Source organism: Pinus tabuliformis, chromosome 8 (genome assembly GCF_031772625.1).
Source record: "Pinus tabuliformis cultivar Carrire ecotype Pingquan chromosome 8, CPIR1, whole genome shotgun sequence".
Lineage (NCBI taxonomy): Eukaryota > Viridiplantae > Streptophyta > Pinopsida > Pinales > Pinaceae > Pinus > Pinus tabuliformis.
This window is the reverse complement of record NC_142294.1, coordinates 195,059,363-195,067,105: the sequence shown is the minus strand read 5'-3', so window position 1 is coordinate 195,067,105 and position 7,743 is coordinate 195,059,363. Positions and strand designations below refer to the sequence as shown.

At 39.7% G+C, this 7,743-nt stretch overlaps 1 pseudogene; it reads right to left on the bottom strand.

Moving 5' to 3' along the window:
* Positions 1-2,782: 2,782 nt before the first annotated feature.
* The window catches only part of LOC149234796 (uncharacterized), a 65,509-nt pseudogene continuing 60,548 nt past the window's right edge, over positions 2,783-7,743 (bottom strand).

The window sequence follows — 7,743 nt, the reverse complement described above, 5'->3', positions numbered from 1 at the left end:
TCCCTCAAATTCTTGCTAAAAAATGCCACCGGATGCTCTGAACCTTCTTCATCCGCCTGCAATAAAACTGCTGCAATGGTGTCTTCAGAGGCAAATGAGAATACTTGGAACTCCTTGTTGTAATATGGACTTATTAATGTGGGAGCTTCCATAATAGCTTCTTTAATAGACTCAAATGATTTTCTTGCTGCATCAGTCCATTTGATTTCTGCCCCTTTCTTCAACATGGAGGTAATATGGTTCACATATTCAGCAAAATTCGAGATAAACCTCCTCACAAAATTATTTTTTCCCAAAAAGGATTGGATATCTTTCTTTGATCTCGGGACAGACAAAGCCTGTATTGATTTGACTCTTTCTGGGTCAATTTGAACACCTGCAGCAGAAACAACATGTACTAACATCTTGCCTTCCTCTAAAGCAAATTGTGACTTTTTGGGATTGACTGAAATCCCAAACCTTCTACACTTCAAAAACACTTTTTTCAAATGTTGCAAATGGTTTTGATGGCTGCTGGAATATACTGTTATGTCATCGAGGTAGATAAGGACAAATTTATCCTTCTCCCCTACAAATGATATATCCATAGCTCTCTGAAAGGTGGCTCCAGCATTCATCAATCCAAAAGGCATCTTGGCATACATAAAAGTGCCCCAAGGAGTGATAAATGCAGTCTTTTCTTGGTCATCTGGGTGCACAACAATCTAATTAAAGCCTGAAAATCCATCCAAGAGAGACATTACTTTAGCTCCTGAGACCTTTTGCAGCAAATGCTCCATCTTGGGTAAGGGATAATTGTCTTTCTTAGAGCATTTGTTTAAGTTTCTGAAATCAACACACACTCTGATTTCTCCACTTTTCTTCCTCACCACTACCAAATTAGCTACCCATTTTGAATATCTGAGAGGGACTATGATCTTGGCAGCCAACAATTTTTTAATTTCTTTTTCAATTAAAGGAAGAAGCATAGGGTATATTGGTCCCAGATTTTGTTTGAAAGGAATGGTGTCTTTCTCTAAAGGGATTTATGATGGATTATGTTCTTATCATACGTTTTGAGATCACTATACTCCCAGGCAAACACATCAACAAATTGCCTCATTAATTTGCAATATTTAGCACTTCGATCAGCAGATATATGGGTGGACAGACTTATGTATCTAGGCTAACCTAGACTCCCTATATCATGCTTACAGACTGTAGATTGATCTTCTTTTTGGGCAGCCTTGTAAGACACATCATTTTGGTCAAACAGTCTTTCAAGAGGAATTAGACCCTTTGGAATATGATTGCTAGGAAGCTGGACAATGCTTTCTTTACCAATTTTATTTCTAAGCTGGGATTTGGGGTTTTCTTCCAAGGCTTGATTATCTTGATCAATTTGCATTTCAGAAAATTCATCAATGACTTGAAGGAACCTATTAATTCATCATCATCCTCAAAAGCTTTCCAATGCTGGACATTATCAGGCAAGGATGGTCTATATTTCATTTGGACTTCATACACTAGTCTGGGAGGCATGGGAGGAATAAATAGACTAGAAGACATAGCAAGGGAATCATCAAGCTGATTTTGGGCTCTAGGAATGTATGAAATACATAAATAATCAAAAGAATCTTTGATTCTCCATACCTCATCTCTGTATGCTTTTAGCCTTGGGTGCTTTGCTTGAAATGTTTTATTTACTTGCTGAATGATCAGATCAGCATCTCCAAACACCTTTAAATGCTTTATTCCTCTGTCTTTTGCTGCATTAAGAACCCAATAGAAAAGCCTCATATTTTGCTATATTGTTTATGACTTGAAAAGCCAGCTTAAAAGACAACTGTGTGCTTTCTTGCTCTGGAGATATCAGCACCACCCCTGCTCCTGCAGTTTCCCTGGAACATGCTCCATCAAAGAAAATCTCCCAAACCAGACTTCCTTGCTCTTCATCGGCCTGAATAATTGGTTTCTTGATATGGATTGAGGCCTTCTGAGATTCTTCTATTTGGAGGATACATGCTCCAAAATCAGTGTCCATAGCATATATGGGATGATTAGTAGGATTCTTCTCATCACTGATGATGTATGCTAATTGTGCTTCTCTACATAACCTCATGCTTTCTCCTCCAAACACTGGGACAGTGGCATAAGATAGATCATTCTGTAATGTCCCAACTAGTCTCTTAATCCATCCTCTAGACAGCAACATGCTGAATTTGGGAGGCACATCTGCTACCACAATATCCATCATTATACTCTTCATGGGTAGCTGAATTAAGATAATGGCCAAGTCTTTGATTAATCCTAAGCACTTCACTTTCCTTGAATCAAAAGAGAATAAATCATGATATGGTCTGGTGATATCAAGGCCTAACTCTTCCATGACAACTTTAGGCATTAGATTGTGGCTGGCCTCTGTGTCTAGCAGGAAATTGTGGAGGATTTTATCATGAATGGTCAAGGAGACATAAAAAGATGGAGAATTATTATCAGCAGGTTCAATCATAGGACTAAGCACAACAATAGGCTTATCATCTTGTAAATTGACAAAGTCAGTGGAGGTTTATGTGGTTTCCAGCTCAAGAGCTTCAAGGACAGGCTTTCTAAATACTTCACTCTTCACCAACTCTACTAGGGGCACATATATTTTTAATTTTTGGACTTCTGATTCAAAGCTGAAAGAAGAAGATAACTTATCAAAACCTTTTACCTCTTGAACTGGAGCTTTGAGAAAGACTGAATCAGCTGCTGGTCTTCTCTGTCTGATATCCTGTGACTCTGTTTGGATAGAAGCTCTTTAGGCAAAATTATCCTTGAATTTTTTTGCATTTGACCTCAGATTATGTCTTTGCCGCTCCTCAGCTTGCAGGACAACTTCTCTATCCCATTCCTGACTGTCTTGTTCCTGCAACAAAGAATCTTCATAAGCAACCAATGTAAAAAAAGCAGCAATGCCTTTATCTTCCATGTAGTGAATTTCATCCTCATCTTCAAATTGTTCCTCCTCCATGACTACATTTTGGAAAGGAGCTTTAACCTTCTATTCTTCTTTTGTTTCTTCACCCCTCTGAATAATTTGTAACTGCTCATTTGCTCTTCTGAAAGGATTTGGGTTTCTTGGAGGAAATGTGTTCTGCTGCCTTGTTTTTCCTGAATTTTGCTCAACCTTTAGCTTAGAAATTTCAGCAGCCAATGACTCTATCATCTTAGTCATTCTGTCTAATTTAGGCTCTGAAGATGATGTAGAGGAAGTAGAAGCCTGACCTCTTTTCCTCCTTCTATCAACTTGGTTTTTAAGCTTTTCTACAGCCATAATATTATATTCCACTTCTAGTGTTGCATCCTGCATATCAGCTAGAGTGGCACATCTTCTTTCTCTCAACAATAGGTAGAAATCAGAATCAAAAGCATTGGCATAAGTGAGTTTGGCCGAGGTGGGGGTAGGATTTACCTCAGCTAGTATCTTACTATACATACGATTGAATCTTTTTATTAAAATCAGGGAATGATTCCCCATTTTCCCTCTTCAGGTTACCAAACTTAGTATGATAATACAACAAGTCCTTTTTATCTCCCTAGTGCTTCAAAAATGCATCATCTAAGGCTTCAATATTAGTTATAGATCTCCGGGGTAATTCTCTAAACCACTTCCTGGCCTCTCCATCAAGACTCTGGACAAAAACTCTCATCCACACATCATTTTCACTTATATCTAAATTATCAGCATAACTGTAAAAAGCTTCTAGGTGTTCTTCTGCTGTTACTCCCTCTGTGCTAGTGAACTTAGGCATATATTTCTAATATCCCCCCACGGGTATAGGATTTAAAGGAACTGGCAAAACCAAAGGTCCATATCTAGCAACAACAATTCTCTCTATTTTCGTGGGTGCTTGCTGGCCTTCCATGACTGGGATATGTGGAAGAATACTGGCAGATTGAATGGTAGGAAGTAATGTGATGGATGACAGAGACAAAGGGATGTTCTGGACTGGATGGGAAGCTTTCTTTGGACTGAGATTCAAAGGGGAACTAACTGCACAAGGGGCTGAATTAATCTCTGAAGGAGTTTCCTTATTAACAGTGCTGGGCTCTGAATCTTCAAACTGTAAATCTTCAGCTATAACTTTATCTTTCAGAGATGACTGAGATTTCTTAGGCTTACCTGATCTTGATGCCCCTTTCTATGATGCTTTCTTCGATTTGACAGTCCTCTCAGGGTTAGGCACTGATTTAGCTGGTGATTTCTGAGGATTTCTTCGATTATGTCTCACAAACTGATCTAGAACTTCAATGTGGAGTCACCAAAGGTTGGTCTTCCCCCAGTGGAGTCGCCAGATAGATGATTACAACCAGAAATTGTGTTCAAACCTTGTCGATCATCAAAGCTTGAAACTGTGTCGTTCTCTCTGGGAAGCTAAGCTTAAATTCTCCTCTCCCCGGCAACAACACCAATTAATGTTATCACCCCAAGAAACTCTCCTAGGTTGTATATTAGAGATGCTCGGGAACATTACAAACTCAACAAAAATGTTGGAAAATGATGGATGAATGGAAGGAATGATGCATATTCAAGCCAGATAACCACTTCTACTATGCTTAACCCTAGACATGGGTGAACACCCCCAGACTGCAAGGTTTTAGACCACCAATTACTCACAATTTGGGGATTAAGTGGAAATGGCGAATACTGATCACACCAGCAGATGCACAGGACCCTGTGATGGCCAGCTGCAACCAATAAAGAGGTCTGCAAATCTATTTCCTAATGCACAGACAAGATGACAGCTCTCTGGCATTAAAACAACAAAAACATGCATACACATTCAATAATACTTACTAGATTCTAACACAGAGGTGGGATGACAACCCCTCTAATGCTAAACATCAAGAGCACATGAAAAATGCATAACAGGCACAACTTGGAACAAAGAAGAAGTGGAAAGTGAGCAATTAACAACAAAAGAAGCTTGCATTAGTTGAAAATGAAGACCAGACGCTGCAGGTATCACAGTAGTTACAATCTCCAGAAGTTGAACCTTACATCAAAATAACATTCATCAACCTTATTACATCTTGCTTTTGGGTATATATAGAGTTTGTTTACACAATTGCTCTACTGTGCTATGCGTGGAGGGGTCATAACTGGCCACCAACCACATTTACTATCAGATATGGTCTTTGATACAATTTGATTGTTTTAATGGACAAAATGACCTTTTCGCTGCTCTGCTGTACTTCACGAATAGGTGAAATGCCGTGTTTATCTACTCAATGCTGTCCTTCTCGTCCTTGGCCGCGCTACTCTTTAAATGTGGTTGCTGGGGATTCAATGTGCAGAGTACCGGATCATGGCTCCCTTTCTTCTTCGCGTGCATAAGACAGGCCCAAAACATGGAAAATGCATGGAAAATGGACGATGGGCTGGAATGAATATTAGTCGTTGGATGGCTCAGACGGACGGCCGAGATCTCTTGGCGGGCAGCATCGGGAGGAAACGGAAGCGCGATTGAATATAAGCCATTGGATCTGACAAATTGGACGACAAAGATCGGACTATGCAGGCTATTGGAAGGGAACGCGAATGGAGGAATGTGGATCATCGGATCATGGTCAAGCAAATCCGATGGCTGAAGGGCGGCAAAGATGCGAGAGTGTTAGCGAGCGGGGACCGTACTGGATGGCGGTAAGCGGCTTCCCCGCACCGCTAATGGGAAAAGGTGGAAATCGTGTAGTGGGGGTGCGATCCAACATATTTGTGACACGTGGCACGAACTATGGCGGGGAAACCGCTTTTCCCGCGGGCTATCATTCGTGCGGTTTACGGGAGTAGGGGTAGCATATGACGTTGGATCTTCGCGGGATGATCGGACGACCAAGGTATAAACACGTGCTCTTTTAAAACTGATGTGATAGGGACAAAGTGCGGCTATATGAATATGGTCGTGTGGGTTATGTAACGTTTAAACTTAAAGAACCCGAATGCTAAGGAAAAATAACTTTTACACTAAATTCAGGTGTAAAACAAGGGTAATGGGGTTTAGACAGGTTATCAAGGTTTTAGGAGAATAAGGAGGATTAAGGGGAAGGAAGAAACAAAGGTGCGGGGAATTATGAGAAAATGAGCAGGGTGAAGGGGAAAGAGGCGGGCTGGCCACTGCAACTCCTGTTTTATCATAGAAAACCTGATCAAGCATGCATTTTGGCCTTTAAATATCGAGATCAATAGCAAAGCTAACAGGTCCATACTATGGTATTAGCCCACAATATTGAGTGGAATAATGGTTACTCGATCCTGTCCAAGAATACCACAAGTTCTAAGTGTTGTTTTGGTCCGAGGTATTGAAAAAGGCTCTAAGTATATAAGGAGGTGAAGATCAAAGTGTGAAGAAGTGAAAACAATGTATATCTTATGAAGAGTTATGTCAAAAGAAAATATGCAGGTTATGGGTTTATGATGCTTTGCTTGATCTGAATTAAGTATGCACCTGAGTGTTTGATGATGGATGAGATCTAATGATGGATCAGGATCATAAGAGCTGAAATGACTTATCATTATGTGGTCTGATAATGGATAGGCTAGATCTGAGTGCTAAAAAATGTTTTGTCCTTTAAATGCTATGATATGGGTATATATGAAGTCTGGAATAACTGCGAAGTTATACGTTATTGTTTGCAGATCTATACATTGGTGTACCTTGGTGAAGGCGCGTATACACGCTGGTTCGGCTCTTCCAAGTAGCATATGCAGAAGAAAATTTTGTTAATAATAGATGACTGATCTATTTGATCAATGTTGCTGTTTAGTTACTGTTTGTCAATGATGTCTTCATTAGATCTGAAAGTAAAATTGATTGTATAAGGAGATTGATTTTGGTTGATTGATTTATTGAGTAAGAAGGGTGATCTTTGCTGCTATCTGTTTAGAAATCTATAATATGACAACAAATCTTCAATATGTCATTGGTTGGTACAATTTTGATTTAGAGTTTTTATGATTCAATATTTTTGGAGATATACGCAGGTTTGGGTAAAGGAAGTAGCGTATACATGCATGCTAGCTTCACTGAAGTAGCATATACATTCTGACCTATGATTTTTGAGGTTATAGTTGGTTCTGGTTGTTAATGCAATGTTCTGATTACAATGATCTGACTGTTCACATTGATTGGTTCAATTTTAATTAAGTATCGGTTGATTGGGTTTTAAGTGAATGGTTGATTTAGTTGTGTTAGAGGTTCAATGTTTGTTTGATTCACTGTGTCAGAGGTTTCAGTGATTGATTGATCCAAAGATTGATGATTAGGTTTTAGTGATTGGTTGATGCAGATATATTTGTTGACTGTATTGCAGTGGTGATTGATTTTGAGCTTCAATGTTACTAATGGGTCCAATATGAAAATTTGATGAAACGTGGGCTACATATTGTATTGATGTGTACCAGGAGTATCCAATCTGAAAATTTATGAAACGTGGTCCCTGGAGAATGCTAAGGGTTGGAGCCTTTAGTGAGTAAGTCAAAGTGTCCTGCCAATAGTGGATGGTGATTAGATCAGGGGGGTTGGAGCTCCCTTCCAATATAAGTTGGAGAACAAGAAAAGGTAGTAGCCTTTTGTAGGTCGACACCTAAGTATTGGTAAACATACCAGCCAGTACAAGAGCTAGGGGGGTTGTAGCTCACTTCCAGTAGAAGCTGGAGAACGAGAGAAGGTTGTAGCATTCTACCGGTGGGTGCCTGCGTATTGGTACGAGTCTGCAGCA